This window comes from Lycorma delicatula, chromosome 4 (genome assembly GCF_047948215.1).
Source record: "Lycorma delicatula isolate Av1 chromosome 4, ASM4794821v1, whole genome shotgun sequence".
NCBI classification, from domain to species: domain Eukaryota; kingdom Metazoa; phylum Arthropoda; class Insecta; order Hemiptera; family Fulgoridae; genus Lycorma; species Lycorma delicatula.
The window spans coordinates 46124212-46145684 of record NC_134458.1 but is presented as its reverse complement, the minus strand read 5'-3'; the positions used below and the strand labels follow the sequence as shown (position 1 = coordinate 46145684).

General features: G+C 27.8%; 1 long non-coding RNA gene across 1 annotated transcript in view; it reads left to right on the top strand.

Annotated features, from left to right (window-relative positions):
* LOC142322846 (uncharacterized) overlaps window positions 1-21473 on the top strand; it is a 290714-nt gene that overhangs the window by 141054 nt on the left and 128187 nt on the right. The window lies entirely within an intron of this gene.

The following is a 21473-nucleotide window of genomic DNA, read 5'->3' as shown; positions in this document are numbered from 1 at the left end:
TACACTCCAAATGTAGTACTTCACAAAAGGCTTCCCCAAGTTTAATTCCATTTTAGTAATTAACCGTTACTTCTTTCTATTAAACCCTTATTTAATTACTAATATTTTAATATTTTTTCGTTTTCACTTTTGAATATTTCAGTTAATGTAGGTACCTAAGTATCTGAATTGTTTTAATCGTTCATTCTTATTTTATAAATAAAATGTTGGTTTGTTATCTTCTACTCTCAGTACTATTGTCTTTTTTTATCATTAATTTTTATTCCGTATTCTGATGTTTTAATGTTTTCTTATATTGTTGAAATAAGGTACAATATTAAATTTATAAAAGAAAATTGAGTCCAAGGTGTATCCTAACTTGCAAAATTATAAATTAAAACGGTAATCGAAAGTAGTTATCTTTTTTTAAGAATAAAGGAGTGTTCGCTTAAAAAAAGAGAGGAATATTATCATTTTTTCGAACGAATTTTGTAGAAAAAAAATGATTAAATTATAATGCTTTGTTGATCTTACTTAATGTTTGTATTTTATTCGAATATTGTATTTTAACGATCGTTTCGAAAATAGATTTCATAATTATTTTTTGTTTTATTAAATGTCATTTTAAACTAAATGTTTAAAATCTATATATAAAAAATGAATGTATATTTGTTTGTCCTGTGTCTGCGTTTCTATAACATTCATCCGATTGCGATGAAACTTTGGTTTGGACCCGCTAGGTGGCGCTGGGGTTGAAATATTTAGATAAATTGTATTTATGGACCGGTTTGGCTCATATTTAGATTATATATTAGTTATGTGAAAAGAAAAATGTTTGCAAAAACTATACCCGCTAGGTAGCGCCAATATCGAGATATTTACGAAACAAACAACAGATATACAAACAGACTTTCTTCTTCTACATTTATAAAAGGAAATGTTCGTATGTGTGTCTGCTGTAGATTAAAAATCTACCAAACCGATTAAGCGCGGGTTTTTGCAAAATGATCCGCGTTGTTCGGAAAAGGTTTAAAGCTACTGAAATCCTGGATCTGACCAGAAGAAAGAAAGTTAAGGGTATTTTGAACCGACTACTGTGTTTAGAGAGTAGCTTGAATTAAATCCGATAAGCAGTGCTGTTTTGACAATTGGATTTACTTACATTCTGACTTTTATAAAGTGAAAGGTTAAATTTTGTGAAGTTCCGTAATGTTTTGTAAGTTTCTTAATGTTCAGTATTAATTGTGATACTTTTGCAGCCAAATCTCTTTTCGTTAAAAAGTTACTTTCCACCTAGACCGTGTTTAGAGAGTAGTTTGAATTAAATTCGATAGGTAGCGCTGTTGTTTTGCCAATTGGATTTATTTACATTCTGACTTTTATAAAGTGAAAGGTTAAACTTTGTGAAGTTCCGTAATGTCCAGTTTTTTAATGCTTTATCAAACTTTCAATTGTGTTCATCTAATCTATAAATATAATAAAATCTAGCAATAGCGAAGCATTGCCGGGTCTAGTAGTGTATAAATAAAAACGTAAGAATTTATTAGCGTAAATTTTTTTATCATAAATTATATATTTATTTAATTATTAAAAAAAGGGTTAATAAAATAATCATAAAACAATGCTTTAAGATAATTTAATGGAATCAACTTTAATGTTAATATGATTTAATAACGTGTTAATTTTTTTAAGTACGATGCCATGACGTTTATTGCGGGTAGTCGTAAGTTCATATATTATTAAAATTCGTCTACGTTTGTTGTTTGTATTAAATTCATACTATAATGTCGGTGATCTTCGTGTTGCAACGATTGCATTTCATTCACGGGTAAATTAATAGGACTGAGCTACAGAGTTGATAAAACGGCCAGTTGCTTGCGATGTAAACATCATATTAACGTGATAGGGGTATATATATGATACAAATACGCGTGTGAATGTACCTTTAAATTAATTAACACCAACCTTAATTTTAGTAAATTGATAAGTATCACTGGGTTTTAACAGTGAATTTGAAATAGAATTCTACAAAACGTTTCTTACATAAGAAGGTTTATACGTATATAACCTTACAAGTGTATAACAATTATTCCTACTCCGCCTTAGAAGAAATATGAAGATTAGAAAAAAGCTTTGCTTTACTGTAGTTTTAAAGTAAGTTCTAACGCCCATAAAACAATTCGATTGGAAAAAATAAATTTATATATAAACAATTTAAATTTTACTAATTTTGGAAAATAATATTCGTCAAAAAAACTTTACGTGTTAATACTACTCATTATAAGACTTTTCAACGGCATGTAACTGTTAACATTACTTTTAAATTTGACATTTAATACGTAAAAACAAAATTAATTACTTTTTTTTATTTCGTTGGTTTTAGACTGCATCATCAGATTGAAAATATTAAAACAATAAAATAAATATATCTGTGTATGTTTGTGTTATATTAAAATTAATACAACAAAGTGGAATGTATTATAAATAATACGAGTAATTCATTAATTGCAGTATAAAAATAATACCACATAAATATGTATTAAAAAGTTAATATTATATCAAAATTGTTTAAAAGTAACATTGTAAGTTAATGATTGCACAATGTTAGATTATTAGTAAAGGTAAAAATTACTTTTATTAGAATGCCTGTTATTTAAATATTATATTAAGATAATTATATTATATCATCTTTAGTAAAAGTTTCTTATGAAAAGATGAAATTTCATTAATTAATTCTTTAAACTTTTTAACAGGTAAGTGTTTACAAAGATTATTCACTATGCTAATTTTATTTGTACGTTTAAAAATTTTCATCGGTTTATATCTGTGAATAAGTAATTTCATAATCGTGATATAACAAGTGTATTTGATTATATAATTTTTAATGTTATTATAAACATTTTTTCGATTATCTTGTAATCTTTTAAGTAAGATTAAATCATACGTTCAAAGCGTCTTAACTTTGTTCTCGGAGAAAGTATGTAGAAAGGAAGTATGTATAAGGATGTAATAAGTAAAAAGAATATTTTTGGAAATATATTTACGTGTAGGAAGTTACCGGCATTCAAAAGGCTAATTCTAATTAAATGCTTTATAGTTAGAAAAAAAAAATGTACGAACTGACGTAAACCACTTGGTACTGACTACCAAACTGAATGTTAGACTGTTTTAATTAATAATACTAATTTTTTGCTGAAACAAAACTTTATTTTCATGAATTATTATTTTATAAGAGTTTTAAGAAATAAAAGTTGTACTATTTTTATGAAAAAACATTTGAATTTACATTCTGTTTTGTTATGGATAAAGTCAGATTACAAATTGGGATTATATATCCGATTTTAGCTGTTAGAAATTTTTAATAACAGATACTGTTTACTTTAGAATATAAGTAAAAATTTGATAAAATAGATCATATAATTAAAAAAGGCAGTAACCAAATAAAAAAGCCGTAAAAAGTATTATCTATTAAAAAAAAAGGCGATTTAATGTAGATATCAAGGTGTTCTAGATATACCTTAATTACTAACTGATATTTAATTTTCACTGAAGTTTACATAATAATTTTTAAAGAAACTATAATAAAATAATTTTTCAAAGGTATTTAAATGCGGTTTAAAAAAACAACACAAAACTACCATTAAAGTGATATACAGAATGGCAGTGTTCGGATGTAATTTGTTTTTACAATTGCGTGTGGAATTCCGGGATGGACGACGTGTTATTGTTTCGGTCTATTAATTAATTTAATTTTAAAGCTATTTTAGCGTTGTAGCTTCCCCAAATAATTCGCGGGGATGTTTTGTAGAGGAGCAGCAAGTATTTGCAATGTGTGAGTGGAGTAAACTACGTTAAGGGTGGCACGCCCGGAATTCGGTCCATTTTTGTCATTCGAGAACGGAAGGGAGATAGTTTGACCCCTTTCCACTACGACTAAACATACCAGGCTCTTTTTCTCTTCTAGTGTGTGTAAAAAAATATTTCAACACTGTAGTGTATGATATGTTACCGTTTTATCCACCGTTCCGTGTTTTATATATATATATGTATTAAAAAAAAAATCATTGAAATATTTTACTTTAATTAAACTAGTGATTTGTAAGAATTTAAAAAACAATCAAGCGTAAATAGTATTTAATCAAAACTCAATTCAATCGATTAATATCCCATTAGAACCATTTTTTATGGGATAATAATTACTTGAAATCCAAACATGATGTTACCCGATAAGTAATTGCGGATAAAAATGATTTTTATTTATTTATTCCTCGATAGCATGATTTTTTTTTTATAGGGAGGTAAACATTTTTTCAAGTATTTTTTTCTTTTAATCTTTTTAGGCTTCGACTTCATTCTTCTGATGTAGGCTTCTTTAAAGTTTTTTTATATTATTTTGTTTTGATGAATAAAATACCTCAAGTATTTAAAATATCATAACTCTTTTCTGTTGTATCATTTTTTCTTCTAATATGGAATATGGGTCCATTTCTTATCTTTCAGTCTTGCAATATGCTTCGCTTATATCTATTTTTTCGTAAGAGTTCTTTTTACAAACTCTAAATTCATTTCGGTCAACTATTCCCCTTTCAGTTTCTTAATACTATTACATCAGTATATTCTTTCTTTTCTGTGTATTTTTCAACCTTTCCATTATTTATTTAGTTAGTCGCCATATTTCATATATAAATATATATATTTATATATATATATATCATAAGTGGATTAATTCGCCGGTAAAATCCCTTGATCACTTTACGTCTGCCATTCCTGAGATTCCAATAGAATACCAATCATATTTTAATGCGTCTATTTAGTTAATTATTACTTCCAAACGTTTTTACATTTATTTTCCTTTCTGAGTATACATAATCTGTTACACTTTCTACTATTTCATATCCTTAGTTTAAACTAATCATCTTTTTATTTTATTTTTTTTAATTTACATTCGTTTTTGCCATCATTTTTTTATTTAAGGATAAATATTTTTATATTTAATATTAATTAAATAAATTAGGTAATTTATTAACTAATCTACTAATTAATCTCTTTGAGAGATTAGGGGAAACGTGTAAATCTATACATAAATACTTTTTATGTATAATTATAGAACGGGAAACCTTGATCGTGTTATTTTTATTGCCCGAAAATAAAAATAAACTTATTTATATTAATGAAAAAGTCTGGCGTTGCATACTTTCAAAATACTGTCTACGTGAACTTTCTCGGCTATAACGTTATGATGATCTACAAAGGGTCTTCGGATAAAGGCTTTTGACAGAAAGATAGCTTTCCTTATAGCTTTCTACCCGATTCCTCAGTTGTGATATAGTTAAGGGGTCTGATGAAGACTTCTGTACCTTCACAACACTATATTTTGTGAAGTCAAAATGATAAAACGGTAAGAGGTGTCGGACAGAAGGCGATCCCTCATTCATTTCATACTTAAGCTTCAACGACGAACTTAGTGTTTTTGAACTGTAATATTGAAAGTGGAGAATTCTGAACCAGATTTATTCAGAAATAGCGATGATATTATTAAAAAAGAGAGCGTTTTTAAAATTATCAGCTATTAGTTTTTTTAATTTATAATAAAGATAAGATAAAGGACTTAGCTTTTCTCAGGTTAGCTAGGAAGTCAAAACAACTACTCGGATGAAGAGTATTTAAGTAAAAATATTTTACCATATATTAAGGTAATTTGTTTCAAATTATAACATTTTGGATTATTTCAACAATATGTTAGATTATTTCTATTAAATTTTAAAAACTTACCTTTTTTCCTGTGTAAAAGTTTAAAAAAAATTGTCATACTAATAATTAATTACCTACAAAAAATAAAATAAATTTCCAATTTAATACACACCCTTAGTTTTTGTAGACAGTTCGGTAATTGTTTACTTATTATTCCTGAGCTTTGCCGTGCCTTTTTACATAGGAGTAATTAGTGCCCCATAACTGTTGGCGGTTATAGTATTTCAATACAGGTATATTAAAAAAAACTATTCATTGATATTTTCTGTAGTCTATTTTATAATTTCTTCAATATTTTTTTATCCCACTAACAGATATATAATTAAATTAACGTTCTTTTTTATCGAATACATCATGATTATTATCAATTATATTAGACAGTTATTTTGATATAAGATAGAATAAAGATATTTATACATAAGGAGTACAGTAACTTTGTTCCTGATGTACTTTGGATCTAAGAAATTCAAACTGCACGATTTTGCATCATAACACCAAGTAATATTGTCTGGTTAATAGCTTGGATAGTAAACAATTTTAAATAGCTCGGATTAATCTCGATTGTAGGAAATACCATGTTCCATTTGGTTAAGCGTTTTAATTTAATTTTCATATTTGCTAATACATTTTATTTATTTATTAATTTTTTTTTTGAGTGGTAAACTGCAAAGTATAAAAAGAACAAAATAATATGACGGTGAATTATGTTCCTTTTTTTATACTTTTTTTTATAACTTTTAGCCCTCTGTGTTCTGTGAACTAACTCTCGCATAACATTGACTACGGGAGAGTTTTATTGCGTTTGTAGAGTTGTGTTTCAAAGTGCTTTTGTGGTTTACATGACTGAAGCTGGAATATTTACTAGTAGTTGCGGTGCTATGAGTGGTTTTAAGCTCTTTTTCTGAATCATTAGCCATGGAATTTTTATTGTATCGAGGCCTTCATTTGTGTAAGTAATGTATTTAGATGGTTTTTACATTTAATTTCAATAAATAAACTGTAACATAAAAAAAAAACCAAAAAAAAACACATCCGTAACAGTGATTTCATTTATTTTGTACTACAGTTTTATCATTCGTGGTTAAAAGTTTAAAAACGTTTAATTTTAAAAATAAAAATAATATTTCAGCCCTTTTATAACAGTCAAAGTTGGTTGCACTTTTCTTTTCATGTCTGTCCTGCAAAATATTTTGATTTCAGTATATCTGCTTCCTGTACTATTAATTTTTTGCTTTGTAATAATATATTTATTTTGCATTACAGTTTTTAAATTATATATTTCATTTTACGATAATTATTATTTCAGTGGGTTTGGCATACTGATATGCAACAGTATATTCATCTCACTAAAGAGAATAAAGGGAACAATATCGCTTCTTATTTTCCTTAGAGAGTTTAGGAGTTTTCTTATTTTTTTTTTTTTTGAGAATGTCACGCCTTTACAAAACAATTTGTGTCTGATTCAGGGTGTCTACGACTGTTGTAGTTGTGAGACCTAGCAAAAAATTCATAAATCTATGTTTGATTCTATCAGAATGATTTATGTTTTGCATAAAGTCTGTCCTAGCACAATATAAGTTCTTTTTTGAAATTTAAACTGTAAATTAATCAGAAAGAGTTTTTCACCAATAATTTTAGTGAAATGTAAGAAGCTAAAGTCAGCTGAGTTACAATTTAGAATACTGGTAATTTTTTTCCTATTTCCTGTAAATGTTTATCACCATTAACCGATTCCCACGCATGACGCCTTAGATATCAGGTAATCCTATAGCCTTAAAAAAAATCTGAAGTAATTTTTTTTCCGTTTCACGTAAACAGAAAGTTATGAAATTCGATCTTTAATGAATGTTACACAATTTTCTGAGTATGACAAATTTTAAGTAAGATTACCTGATCTATTATTTGTTTTGGGAGGTATAACATATGTTCTTAGTTAGATATAAATATAGGTGTAGATACTTAGCTAGGTATAAATATGTTCTCAGTTTTATTATTATAGTTTATTAGAGACTGATAATTAATGTTGAGGGGAATAAAAGCTGTTATATTTACTTTTTATGAAGTAAGTAATTTTGATTTAAGATTTTATTTCTCGGCAATTAAAACTAAATACAGTGATAAAAGTTTAATTTATACTCTTCATATTAATTCATTAAACTTTCTACGGATAGTAACTAATTTATTACAATTTACTACAAATCATTTTAATTTATATTAATAAATTTACGCGTAAATTAATATGTAATTAAAATAAGTATAAAATTATATTAAAACTGTTAGACTGAAGTTAATAGTAATTTTTTGAACAGAATTTAATAATTTTAGGTTAATTCAAATAATTCTCGGTATAGATTTCTGAATGACGTAACGTTTCACTTACAGTCGTACCAACAGTCTGATGGGTAAAATCAAACACGGCAGCACTCTCTACCGGATAAAGAAGGAACTAAATCCAGTACGGACAATCTAATTATAATAAGTATAAAGTACTAAAACTTTATCTTAGTTTTCCATTATATACTTTTTGCTACAATATTAGTTGTTTTATCATTTTTTTGACAATACTTGAGAAATATTATAACTTACGGAGAAGTGCATTTAATCCTTTAAACTACTTCTTTAAAATCCGTAGCATACTTTGTAACTTGTAATATGTTTATACTACTTGTGAAATTTCCTCCTTTCAGTTCAATAAATGTATAAAAGAAACAGAATGAAAATAATTATGTAAGGTTATGTGAGATTAATATAAATGGAAGTGTTTAGTTGTAAGTTTCCCATTCGATTTTCAATCCATGGGCTATAAAGATGTTTAAAGCACAAAACAGCTCTGCAAGAGGTTCTAGTTATCGTCTCGAGTAAGTAATATATTTTTATTTCAATAATGAAAAATAGTGCAGATTTGAACTGTTACAAACTCGATAAAGCTTCTAGAAGATTTGTTTTTTTTTCTGTAAAATGTTGTTTACAGCAATGTTTATTTCAGGAAATAAACTTATATATGATATCTAGATAATTAAAATATCTTTTAAAGTGGTAGTTTGCTAATTATGTTAACAGAGTATATTTTAAGCAATTAAATAATCATCTGGTTTTTATTTTTTTTTACTGACGTGATGAATCTGATAAAAGATTTTACTTCTATCGCTTGATTTTTGAAAACATTTGGATTTGTTTTTAAATTTTATTGTGATTTTGATTCTGTGCTACAGTTACTTTTGTGGACGTGAGTTCTCGAAAGCTGTAAACTATTATTTTTTTTATATTTGTAATTTATCATTTCACATCTTTTTCAGCACATAAAAGCCATATAATAATTAAATAGATATATAATGTAAAATTTTACAATTTTAATTAAACATCTTAAAACGCGTAAAGGGTTATAATTAAGCATTTAAAGTATTTCGAAGAAGGATAATTGTACTTCTATAAAAGATCTAATAATTTCTTTGCTTGAAAGAATGATGACGAAGTTCAATAGAACCAATAGGCTCAATATCTTCTTTAAGCAGCTGTTCTTTAGTCAGAGGAATGATGAGACCTCGTATTCTAAACAATTCCTCTGTAAAATGATTCACCTCACGCTAGTGCTAATATTACATCAAGGGTAAAAACATAGTACTTTTAGCCTCGAAAGGTGGGGTAAGTGATATCCATGTTTCATTGCGATCATTTATATGCATACTCTTTTATAAAGCCAGTTAACTTGTTACTTTTCCTGCAATAATCTCAAAAAACTACTGATCCGTTCAGATTCTTTTACTATTTAAAAGGATACTTCTTTTCAAATGATATATACCATATAAAAATTACGTAATTTTCCCTTACTTTAATTCTTTGTTTACCGCCTCGAAGTGATCTATAATATAAAAAATAAAGTCTGATGGTGAGAGCTGTTTACAACTATCTTACTATCGTACATATCCGTGAATATTTGGGATCTGATTTTTGTCATGTCCAGGAGCGAATTACTAACAGGTCAGGTAAACTTTCGTCCCCCTCTCATCCTTCTGAAATCCCCGACGATTAACACAAGGTAAAGTTCAAATATTTGTACAATTATTTTTCAAAACGTGATCTCTATTAAAAAAATTGTATTTTGTTACAATTTTCCATTTTAACACGTTTACAAGATATTTCGTCTTATTGCACGAAAAGTACATTACGGTAAATGAATGTAAAGGTAACTCGATGACAAAAAAAAACTGATTTAACCGAAAGGTTTTAGTTGCATTACAAAGAGTTTTTTTTTTTACTTATTTTATTATTAATTATTTTTTCAAAGTTTTTTAATAATGCTGGTCATTGTTAAATGGGATAATTATTATGTATGCTGTTTTTGTTGTATCCGAATATTAAGTAAGGAATTTATAGTAGTTACTTCATTTTGTTTCGTAATATGCACACGTAATTTTTAAATAAATATACATTAATTGATCAAAGCATCGTTTTTGTAACTCAAGCAGAACAATTTATTTTTACGTTATACCTGTTAAACGAGTGTGTAATGATGTTACATTATTAACTACTACATTAATTGTTTATTTATATCTCGGGGCAGAAAATAGTAAGTAAAAAGGAACTGCTACTTATGAATAATACAATATTACACTGCGGCTGACGTCATCGTACTGTGATAATGACATCATATTACTAATTGTACGGTTCATTTGTTTGTAAATAAATTTGTTAGCTACTTTTAGTTTGTTTATTGACGGTGAAAGAAGTAGTTGCATAGTGGGATTTAATTAATAGTGGGTGTTGGTTTGCAAGCGAACGATACCAACTAGTTATATTTTATTCCTAGTAGAGCCTACAGAAAATAACATTTTTAAATAATTTGTTAAGCATACTCTTTTGTAAGTTTCCTTTTAAAAAATGTATATTTTGAGTTCAAATTCGGACAATCCACAAAATTTTGAATTATTTAAAACCAACAGGGTGAACGTTTCACTTGGAAAGATCAACAATGTAATTCGTTACCGGGGAAACGAATGAACTTTACTATTTTTAAATGTATCTTCTAAAATCCTTAATCACAATGACAAATTTAGCTAATATATTTCAAAATAATAATTATATAATATTATAAAATAATATTGCTAATAATATTTCGAAATAGCATAAAAAAATTATTCTTGTAATGTTATGTACCTTAATAAAAAAAAATATTTTTATTTTTTAGATTATTTAATAGTGATAGAAAGAAGCCGTAATAAGAAAGGGAGTCCGACAAGGATGTTCCCTATCTCCGTTACTTTTTAATCTTTACATGGAACTAGCAGTTAATGATGTTAAAGAACAATTTGGATTCGGAGTAACAGTACAAGGTGAAAAGATAAAGATGCTACGATTTGCTGATGATATAGTAATTCTAGCCGAGAGTAAAAAGGATTTAGAAGAAACAATGAACGGCATAGATGAAGTCCTACGCAAGAACTATCGCATGAAAACAAACAAAACAAAAGTAATGAAATGTAGTAGAAATAACAAAGATGGACCGCTGAATGTGAAAATAGGGAGAGAAAAGATTATGGAGGTAGAAGAATTTTGTTATTTGGGAAGTAGAATTACTAAAGATGGACGAAGCAGGAGCGATATAAAATGCTGAATAGCACAAGCTAAACGAGCCTTCAGTAAGAAATATAATTTGTTTACATCAAAAATTAATTTAAATGTCAGGAAACGATTTTTGAAAGTGTATGTTTGGAGTGTCGCTTTATATGGAAGTGAAACTTGGACAATCGGAGTATCTGAGAAGAAAAGATTAGAAGCTTTTGAAATGTGGTGCTACAGGAGAATGTTAAAAATCAGATGGGTGGAAAAGTGACAAATGAAGAGGTATTGCGACAAATAGATGAAGAAAGAAGCATTTGGAAAAATATAGTTAAAAGAAGAGACAGACTTATAGGCCACACACTAAGGCATCCTGGAATTTTCGCTTTAATATTGGAAGGACAGGTAGAAGGGAAAAATTGTGTAGGCAGGCCACGTTTGGAATATGTAAAACAAATTGTTAGGGATGTAGGATGTAGAGGGTATACTGAAATGAAACGACTAGCACTAGATAGGGAATCTTGGAGAGCTGCATCAAACCAGTCAAATGACTGAAGACAAAAAAAAAATTCAAAATATTGAAATTGAATTGAAATTCCAATTTCTTTTTCATCAATTTTTTTATGTTTCTATCATTAATCGTAAGGAAAACTTTTCAGCTCTCATAAATTAATTGACATTTAATATTAAAAATGAAGCCCTCAAACATTTGATTTCTATTGTATATTATTTTTAATAATGAAAAATAACGAAGTTAATACTTTTTTAACAATATCAATTTTAAAAGGATAAACCTTTAATTAATAAAGTAAAATGATAATTAATAAAGAAAAACAATAGAAAATATCAAACGTCAGGAAATGATTATTAACTTTATTATTTTGTTTGGAAAACGGTTTATTTTGGTAAAAAATAAAGTTGTAGAGCTTTTATGCAGAAAATAATATAAAACAGAGTTTATTAATTAGGAAGCAATATTTAAAAATAATTTACTAAGCGGTTTATTATAACAAAACATGAACGATTGGGAAGCCAAAATGACAGCCGGAGGCTTTTGAAAGTTGTAAATGTAAAAGAATTTTCTACATTATGCGGATTGAAAAATTTCGAAACAAAGAGGTTTTAAAACGGAATGGAGAGGGACATAAAATAAAACTTAGGCAGTTAAAACGGAAGAATATACTATTCGGTAGCGGGGAGGGAATTAGTTAATCTAACAATAGTAATAAAAGAACTGTAAGAGAGACAAAGATTAGAATTTATATAAATTAATTAAAGATGTAGAATATAACAAATATGTCAAAACAAAGAGGTTAGCGCAGAAGAGAAGAGGGTACAGAATAACATCAAACTAGTCAGGTAACCGATGGAAAAAAGAATTAAAATATTGTGGTAGATTATTATAGCTATAAAAAAAGAATTTTATAAGGAGTAGAATAACGGCTTGAGTTATAAAGTAAGACTTTCTAAACAAACATCAACTTTAACGAAGAAGAGTGAATGTATAATAGTGGGGGGGATATGTTTCCTTCCCATTCGAGTTTCATTCGTTTAATGGAGTAGTGGGCGTTTCCCACTATCCACTAACACCTTACTACCATTCTTGAAGTTCTAAAAGTGGGCGTGGCTTAACACGATAACAAAAACTTTTGAAAGCTGCTATTTAAGTTTGCTTTCGCATCTTTTTAAAAAGTAATTAGTTTTAGCTACAATATTATATACTGTACATAATAGTGACTTTTTCCCCATTACTGCTGAGACCTTTTTTGGTTTTTAATTATTATATATATGTTGATAATCATTATTCTGTTCATTAAATCGCTGTACAGTTTATCAAAATCTATATAAATTTGAGTAAACAAATAATAACTTTTTAAATTGAAATATATGTTATCAACGTTTATAAATCTAACCTATTTACGGTTTATTTTAAAACATAAAACACAGAATGGAGTATAACGAATAGTTTTAAATAGCAAACCTTTTTTTACCTTTACATTTTTACCGGTATCACATGTGTTTTTTTTTTTTTTTGCTTCATTATATCGCCACGTAAGCATGAAGCTTGTGCATATGATATGGATATGGAATTTTGTAGCGTATGAAAAAGTAGCGTTTTTGTATGTCTTGCCTGACCGGGTTTTGAACCCGGGACCTCCGGATGAAATGCCGAGGCGCTGTCACTCCGTCACGGAGATCGCAGTATTGGTTTTCACAAATTTTCAGCATGTGAATTATGACTGTTTTTAACTCTTATTTATTTAACAGATGTATAACAAATGAATTCATGTAATTGTCGTGACAGAATAAAGCTTATAAAAATATCTATTTAATTGAAAATAACTTATAGGATTTATATATTGTGTATAAAATGTTAATCGTTATCTATAATTTTACATATGGTATTAAAAAAATTCTTTATATTAACACTTAGATATTAATTTGTTCACATGGGAATCTTATAATATTCGAAAATTGACCGCTTAGTTTGTTGTTAATTTTACACAGGCAATTAAAAAACATGTACAGCTAGAATGACTTGATTGCCTTTACTGGTTGGTGTAATACAACGTTAGGTGTTGAATTATACTAATCGTATTAATTTTATTATTAGTTCATTAAACGTGTGCGGATCGGTCATATACTCTCTTTTTCCGCGTTGTATCATCTCTAGTGGCTGAAATCGTTGTATCATGTATCAGCATTATGTAAACAATTTTTTCTTATGAATAAATAATTTGAGCAAAAACATTGTATTTTGCATGAAAATTACTTTATTATGTAACTTTATCAAACTAAAACATGTCATATAGATTTAAAATTCTTATAGAAAAATATTATTGTAATAAAGTAAGTTCTTATTTTATATTAAATACTCGTAAATGCAGAAACAGGTATTTATTATAAAGCAGAAGTTTTATTTAATAGCATAACGTTAAGTTTTTTTCAATATCTACATTTTACTTTAATTTATTAATTTTAATCAGAATATATTTCCATAAAAATACTGAGTACAGTTGAGCGAAATAACTAAGTTTTAATTATTTTTCATATTTTTGAAATTTCCTTATAAGTTGTGTTCTTAATTGTCAATTTTGATGATATATTTATATGAATTCAAACATATAAAAGTTATTTGATTGGAGAAAGAATTGTTAGTTATGTAATTCAATTTTTTTTTTTAAATTGTAAGAGTAGATTATTATTTGTAAAAAAAATATAACCTTTTTTATCAATTGAGAGGGGGAGATTAAAAAAAACATTTTAAATTTAATTCTCATAATCGCATCATTTTTTTATTCTTCGTTTTATCATGCCGAGAATCATCAAAACAGAAAATTATTTATAATCAATGATAAGAGAAGCTAATTTTTACCTGTTATTTAATTTATGAAATCGCCATTTTATTCTTCTGTAATGCGATAAATAAGTTGTATATTGAATTGTTACAATATAAACAGAAGTATTTTAAACCTGTCTTTTTTTTTTAATAAAAAAAACGAAAAAACAAAAAAACATAACATAAAATGGATAGAAAAGAAATTAAATTTATAAAATAAGTGTCAAAATAAATAAATAAAAATATGTTGTAATATTTTTCTGTTACGTATTATCAATTGAATGGATAGATTGTTTCTATTTTCTAAGAGGCGAAAATTAATTCTTTTAAAACGTATTTTTCCTGTAATATTATCGATTATTTTGATAAAAACAAAGCTGAAATATTAGATTTACGTGATTTATTTAGTACATATTTTTAAAAAATGAAAAAATGATTACTTTAAACATATAAAAATTGTGTTTCAACAGTCTTTTTTTATTAATTTTTTCCCACAGAAAAATTAATTTTAATTATATTAAATATATGAAAATATCTGTACGAATGAAATATATTATTTTAAGTAAAAAAGTAAGTTAGCAATGGTTGTAAGATATAGAAAATATATTACATAAAAAAAATTTAATTGTAATATCATTCTAAAAATTATTCTATTATTAAACAAATCAGCCAGTTCTTTAGTCTTTGTGATACATTTAATTTTGTAATTTTTAAAGTTTACTTTTTATATATTTTTACATAAAGAATCGTGTATGTTTGCTCGTAAAAAAATAAAATTGTGTACCCTGGAACACATTTTTCTTTTTAAGAAAAATTCTTTCTATTTCCTATAGAATCTTCCCCTTATTCGAATAATTTGTACAATTGTATTGTATTTTAATGAAAATAATATATTTATTTATAAACATTTATTTTAATCATCGGATTATAATTAACGTTACTATTGAAAGAAATGATCAGCCTATAATTAAATGTTATTACAACCTGTTTCGTAAAGAATTCACTTCGGATTAAGAACGTAAAAAAAATAAAAAAAAATATGATTTTTTTTTATTATTAACTTAGATTTTAATAATGAAGTTAATTATTTTACTGTGCAGTACAATTTTATTTTACAAAAAATAGATTTAATTTTAAATTATCGAAGTGAGATTTGATTTTTTGTAGGGTAATTTCGTTTGCAGGAAATATTGTATTAACTTTTTCTTACTTTGTATACATAGGAACCGGTTGAGAAGTTACGTCAATACACTATTTTCTCTATTACAATATTTTAAAATAAAAAATACCAAACGATTAGAAAACAGAAAAGCTCGTATTTTTAATGAATACGGTTGAAACAAATTTATGAAATTAATTTTGTAAATAATTTTTTATTAATTATTAATATTTTATTACGAATATTTTCATCGATAAAAAATTTTACATTAATGTATCGACAAGTTTTTTTTTGGTGGATTGTGATGTAGGACCAATTTAACGTAATAGTAAAAAAATAAATACAGACTATTAAAATATGTATATATTTTTTTCTTTGTAAAATATAATTATTTAGATATATTTGATAAAAATAAGTAATTGCACACACATAAATATACTGTTTTACAAAATTTACAAATTCGAAAATTTATTAAATAGGCCACGTTTATTATTCCACCAGCCTCTCGCAACATGGTCCCAAAAAATAATTCTCCGTTGCAAGGTTGGAGAAAAATATAATCTACTAAATATAATGTTCATTATTTAGTTGTGTTTTTTAAAGAAAAAAAGATAGAAATATACTTTGATTTATTTTTTTCTAAGCTATTTCTTTAACAAGTCTGTCATCACAAAACACGTATTGGTAGGTGTAGTTTTTCCGTTAATAAAAATAAAACAAATAAAATAAATTAGGTGATTAACAAAAAAATTATGATAATAAAATAAAAAAATAAAAACAAATAGTGGTATTCTAATGTGTTAACGTAATAAGTCGGTGGACTAAATACGTAAATTAAAAATTAATTAAAATTTAACAGAAATTCAATTACCCACGCTAAGTTGTACTTGTGTGGGCAAAAGAAACTAACTGGCATGATAACCGTAGAATAAAATATGAACCGATTGTTTTCGTTTGAGATCTATAAACAATTTGAACATATAAATATATAAACGGTTGATCCAGATTTAACTGATGTATTATATTATTTGAAAATACCTTAACGATGGCACGTTGTCCGTACTACACAAAGTCACTCGAGATAGACACAGCAGATGTGTAATGCTGAACTGGAAACGATGAGTGATGTATGTGTTTGTGTGCATGAGTATGTGTGTCGGTGTTGAATGAGAACTGGCAGTCTTCTTAAAGATGCTGAGAGACATACGAGACAAGATGTAGATGTACCAATGGGCCCGAATGCAGGGGATCAGCCTTTTATACCGTTGATGAGATTCTGCGCGATGGTTGCCTAGCGACGGCAGTCCATCGCTAAATACTACATGACCGCGCCTCTGTTTCTCTCTCTTTCTTTTTCTATCTCTGTCTTTCCCCCAAAAGTCTCCCACCAGCCCTATTGATATTTACTCGGATCAAATAATCCCGCAACTGTAATTCTGAATTTAACTATTCACTTACACTTTGTAGTCACTAGATTTTACAATTATCGGGTTTAACAGAAGTAAAAAAAAAAAAAAAACAAAAAAATAATGATATATATCACAAATGCGTGTTAATTTTCATGGGAAATGAGTATTGCGTAAAGTATACCGAAAGTCTTTTGAGCAGTGCGTATTTGTAAAAATTACGATGCTCCGTTAAAAGTAGAAATACACCTATCTACCGATTCGTTAACTTTATTAGTTCTCGTAGAATCTTGGTTTCACGAAATTTGTAAATCGAAAAATAATTTAATGAAATCTTACTTGTGAAAATCTATCTTTTTATCCGTTATTTAACATTATTTAAGTAGCTAAATTTTCTTTTTGAAATTTATTTTATTAAAAAAATGCGTTTAAAATCGATTGATTTTACAAAAAGCAGAATCTTTCAAGTACTTAACAAAAGGACTTTAACCCTTTATTCATCATCCACGGTAGCGCCTCCCAGATTTTAATTTCGTGCTAGTCACCTGAAAATTAATTACTTCTGGTGATCCAATAAAAGTATAAACATTTCATAATAATACAAAAATTTGCACTGTAAGGCTTCATCTTTCATTTTACTTTCCCGTCTAGATAGCGCTGTAGCACTTGAAGGGAAAGTATTGTTATCAGTCCGATTAAGGAATAAGCGGTTTTCATGGAATCATGACATTTTAACACCTAAAGAACTCAAAAAACCAAAAAGAATTGGATGAAAATTTTCGGGATGTTAATTTTCGTACGTGTATTCGGTGTTGGCCTATAAATCACTATATATCTCCAGAACTACTGGACCGATTTTGACCAAATTTTGTCAAAGTATTTCTATATATGGGGCTTTGATGTCATTAAATTCTGAACTTAAAAGGTCAAGTGGGTGGGGCTACAGAGCACGATAACCGTCAGTATCTCGACATTTCGCCTAATTAAGGTCATATTTTTCTTAGGCGCATTTGTTATCAATTAAAAAACAAATACAAATGTTTGCAAAAAAAGTTTTGCAAAATCGTACCCTCACCCCAAAAATGATTTTTTTTCGTCTGCTATGTTGTGATGTCACAGATGAGCGGTAGAATTAAATAAATGAGTAATATTTAAAGTTTAAAAACTATCTCGGTCTGGCTGAGTCTCGAACTCGGTCGGTTGACTCGTTGCCTGGTACGTTAAGACTCGCGGCTACACCAGTCGGCCAACCGTATAAGCAAAATTTGTTCTATGTAAGTAGTGAAATTACAATAGTTTAGTTAGTGCCGACCATCGCCGCTAGTACCGCTACAACCGCGTGAATTAAATACGGTATGCGCGCGCGCTTTAGTTAGAATCGTTGAATTAAAAAAACGAAAAAATATATTTAAATAAAATGATAAATATTTTAAATTAAGTTATGTGTGTAAGCCTTGAATCAGAAACAACCCACAGCTGTAGGACTTTCCCGGAACGTGGCTTTAGTCGCGTGTCTCTGTTTGTCCAAACAGTCTCTGTTTGGACAAAACAGAGACTTTTGTCTCTGTTTGGACTTTAGTCGTACAAACAGAATTGTACGACTAAAGTCCTACAACTCTGTTGTCAGCTTGTTTTTAATTAAATGGCTGTTATGGTGATAATAGTATCTATGATTTTACTATGAGTAAAATCGAGTAAAAAAAAAAAAACAAAAAAAAAATATTTATACTCTGATAAAATCGCTAAACTTAGCTTTATGAACAAAATTTTAAGTTTCTTTTTGGTTCAACATAACATCTGTTTCTATATTTTCTATATTTATATTTTAAAAACACTAATTCAAAAAACGATCTTTCACACAGATTATAAATATCATTAAACAAATCATGGAAGTTCTTGATATTTCTAAAAGTAGTGTATTTAAAATGAATAACGGTTTTTAACCATATATTATTCGTGTTGTCGTGACTCACTTAATTTTTTTTGTGACCCACCAGAATCCTTTTTTTTATAATGAAAATTTGAAGTCAAGGGTTTCAGGTTTAGTTACAAGATGAGTATTGATCATTTCTTAATGTTGTTTAATACAGAATAGCTTTAAATTATAATAGATTACCACAGATATTTCTTCAGAAACGAATCATTTCCGAATAAAATTGGTGTGTAGTCAACTACAGCCAATTTCTATACCCTTTTAAGAACGTTAAAGGGTTTTAAACGGGCGTTTGTTAAAGGGATTATTTCGCGCTTGCTCTGTAATTAAAGCATAGGTATTATTATTTTATTCCGTTTTGTCCATGGAATAAAACTTTGCATATTGGAAAATAACCATAAATCACTTATGGTTATTACCATTATATATATATATATATATATATGGAAAATTCTTAAATCAGACTTTATAAATTGGAGGGGGGAGAAAGGATGTACCGTAAAAAAACAATACAAAGGAAATTTATTTAACTCACCTCATTTTATCATTTACAAAGGGATAATTAAGTTCAAAAAAGTGTCCAGTCAAATTCTGGATGTACTGGGTTTAATCCTGGAATGTAGTAAGTAGTTACTTTGAAAATTTTTTCTTGCTCTTGGATAGTTCTTTAATTTCTGGAGAAAACTTCTCGGTTTCAGCAAACACTGACCAGTTTAACGCAAAATTATTCATCCTGGCTCTATTAGAACAGCAGAGTTACATTTTCAGGAAGTAATTTTACCCATAAAAATGCCCTCTCTGGAGGCTATATTGCGCTGAATTAGAGGGATAGCGAGCACAATGGACGTCAGTAACTGGAAGGGGTCTTGAAAGTACTCTTCCAGTAGGAAGAGTATTTGGGTAGATAGTTTTTTCTCATTACTTATCTCTTGTAACTATCAATTTTCCTTTATTTTCCATTTTCTCCGGTTTGAAATCCGTATATTAGATCTCAGTGCTCATTTTTACGGTCAGAGTCTTGAGTTCCGATATATATGACGTATATTTGGTCCGGTCTGGTGGAAAGTTAACTGTAGGTCTTTCCGGAAACTGTTTTCTATTCTTCTGTCCAGAAGCTGCATAATAGGAAATAATTGCTGAAAGTTTCATCGCGTGAAGCTGACCAACTTATCCAACCTAAAATCACATCTTATTTAACAAAAAACAAATACGAATAGTCATAAACATTTTTAAGCCCTTGCTTAGAACTCAATTTTCACTTAAAACTTAACAAAAGATATAATGTGTCAACGGCTTTTGTCGGCTGAAATTTGGTTGAAACGACTGACAAAATGTCTTTAACGTAGCTGTTTGTAATATTTAAAACAATTTTTGTTGGTAATATTGTTCCCGAAACGAGTGCATGTGTAACGAGCCGTTAGTGAGTATACCATTATTTTTCTCTGTTCAATTAAGGGTAATGGAATATCTTTATTTCATTACCAAGCCTATCATACAAAATTCATGCACACATGTACGCGTTAACGTACGTGATCGCTCATTCACAATACACATACACACACACACACACAGAGAGAGAGAGAGAGAGAGAGAGAGAGAGAGAGACGTTGGGATGGGAGCGAGAGAGTTAATATTTGTTTGTTCTATTTGTGTAACAGTTAGCGTTAGTTTATTCTAAATTGGAACGTCAGTTTATTGTATAATATAAAAATAATTCTTTAATATTTTTTTCTTGAATACTGATTATATATCTACTTCCAGTTTTTTAATTTTCAAAAAATCATTTTGAACTCTGTTGTTTTCTTCCACTAAAAAGTGTGCTATAATTAATTACTAGAAGGAAATAAAAAGTAAATAAAGATCAGTTAAAGAAGTGACCAAAGAGATTAAATAAAACAGGTAACTGAACATTTAATAGATATTCTGAGATTAAAAATAAGCTAAGTGCATCAAACTATTGAAATAATAATAATAATAATAATAATAATAATAATAATAAAAAAAGAGTTAAATTTGTAAATATTCAATACACATATTTTTAGAGATTTAAATTAATTGTAGATCTATAAAGTAGTAGTTATCAAATATTTCTTTGCTGGAGGTTTTTAATTACTTTTAACTTTTATATACGAAAAAAAGGTAATGCGAATAAAAAATTTCAAAATGATAATAATTAAATGAATAATACATAATAATAACAATAAAAATGACGGATGACGTGTGATATTTTGTTGAATTAATATTTTATACAATTTTGTGCACTTATGAAATATTCAGCTCTCAGCCTGCAAACTGGTATGATACCACATAAATGTAGTTCGGTCAGCCGAGCATGGTCAGGAGGTATTC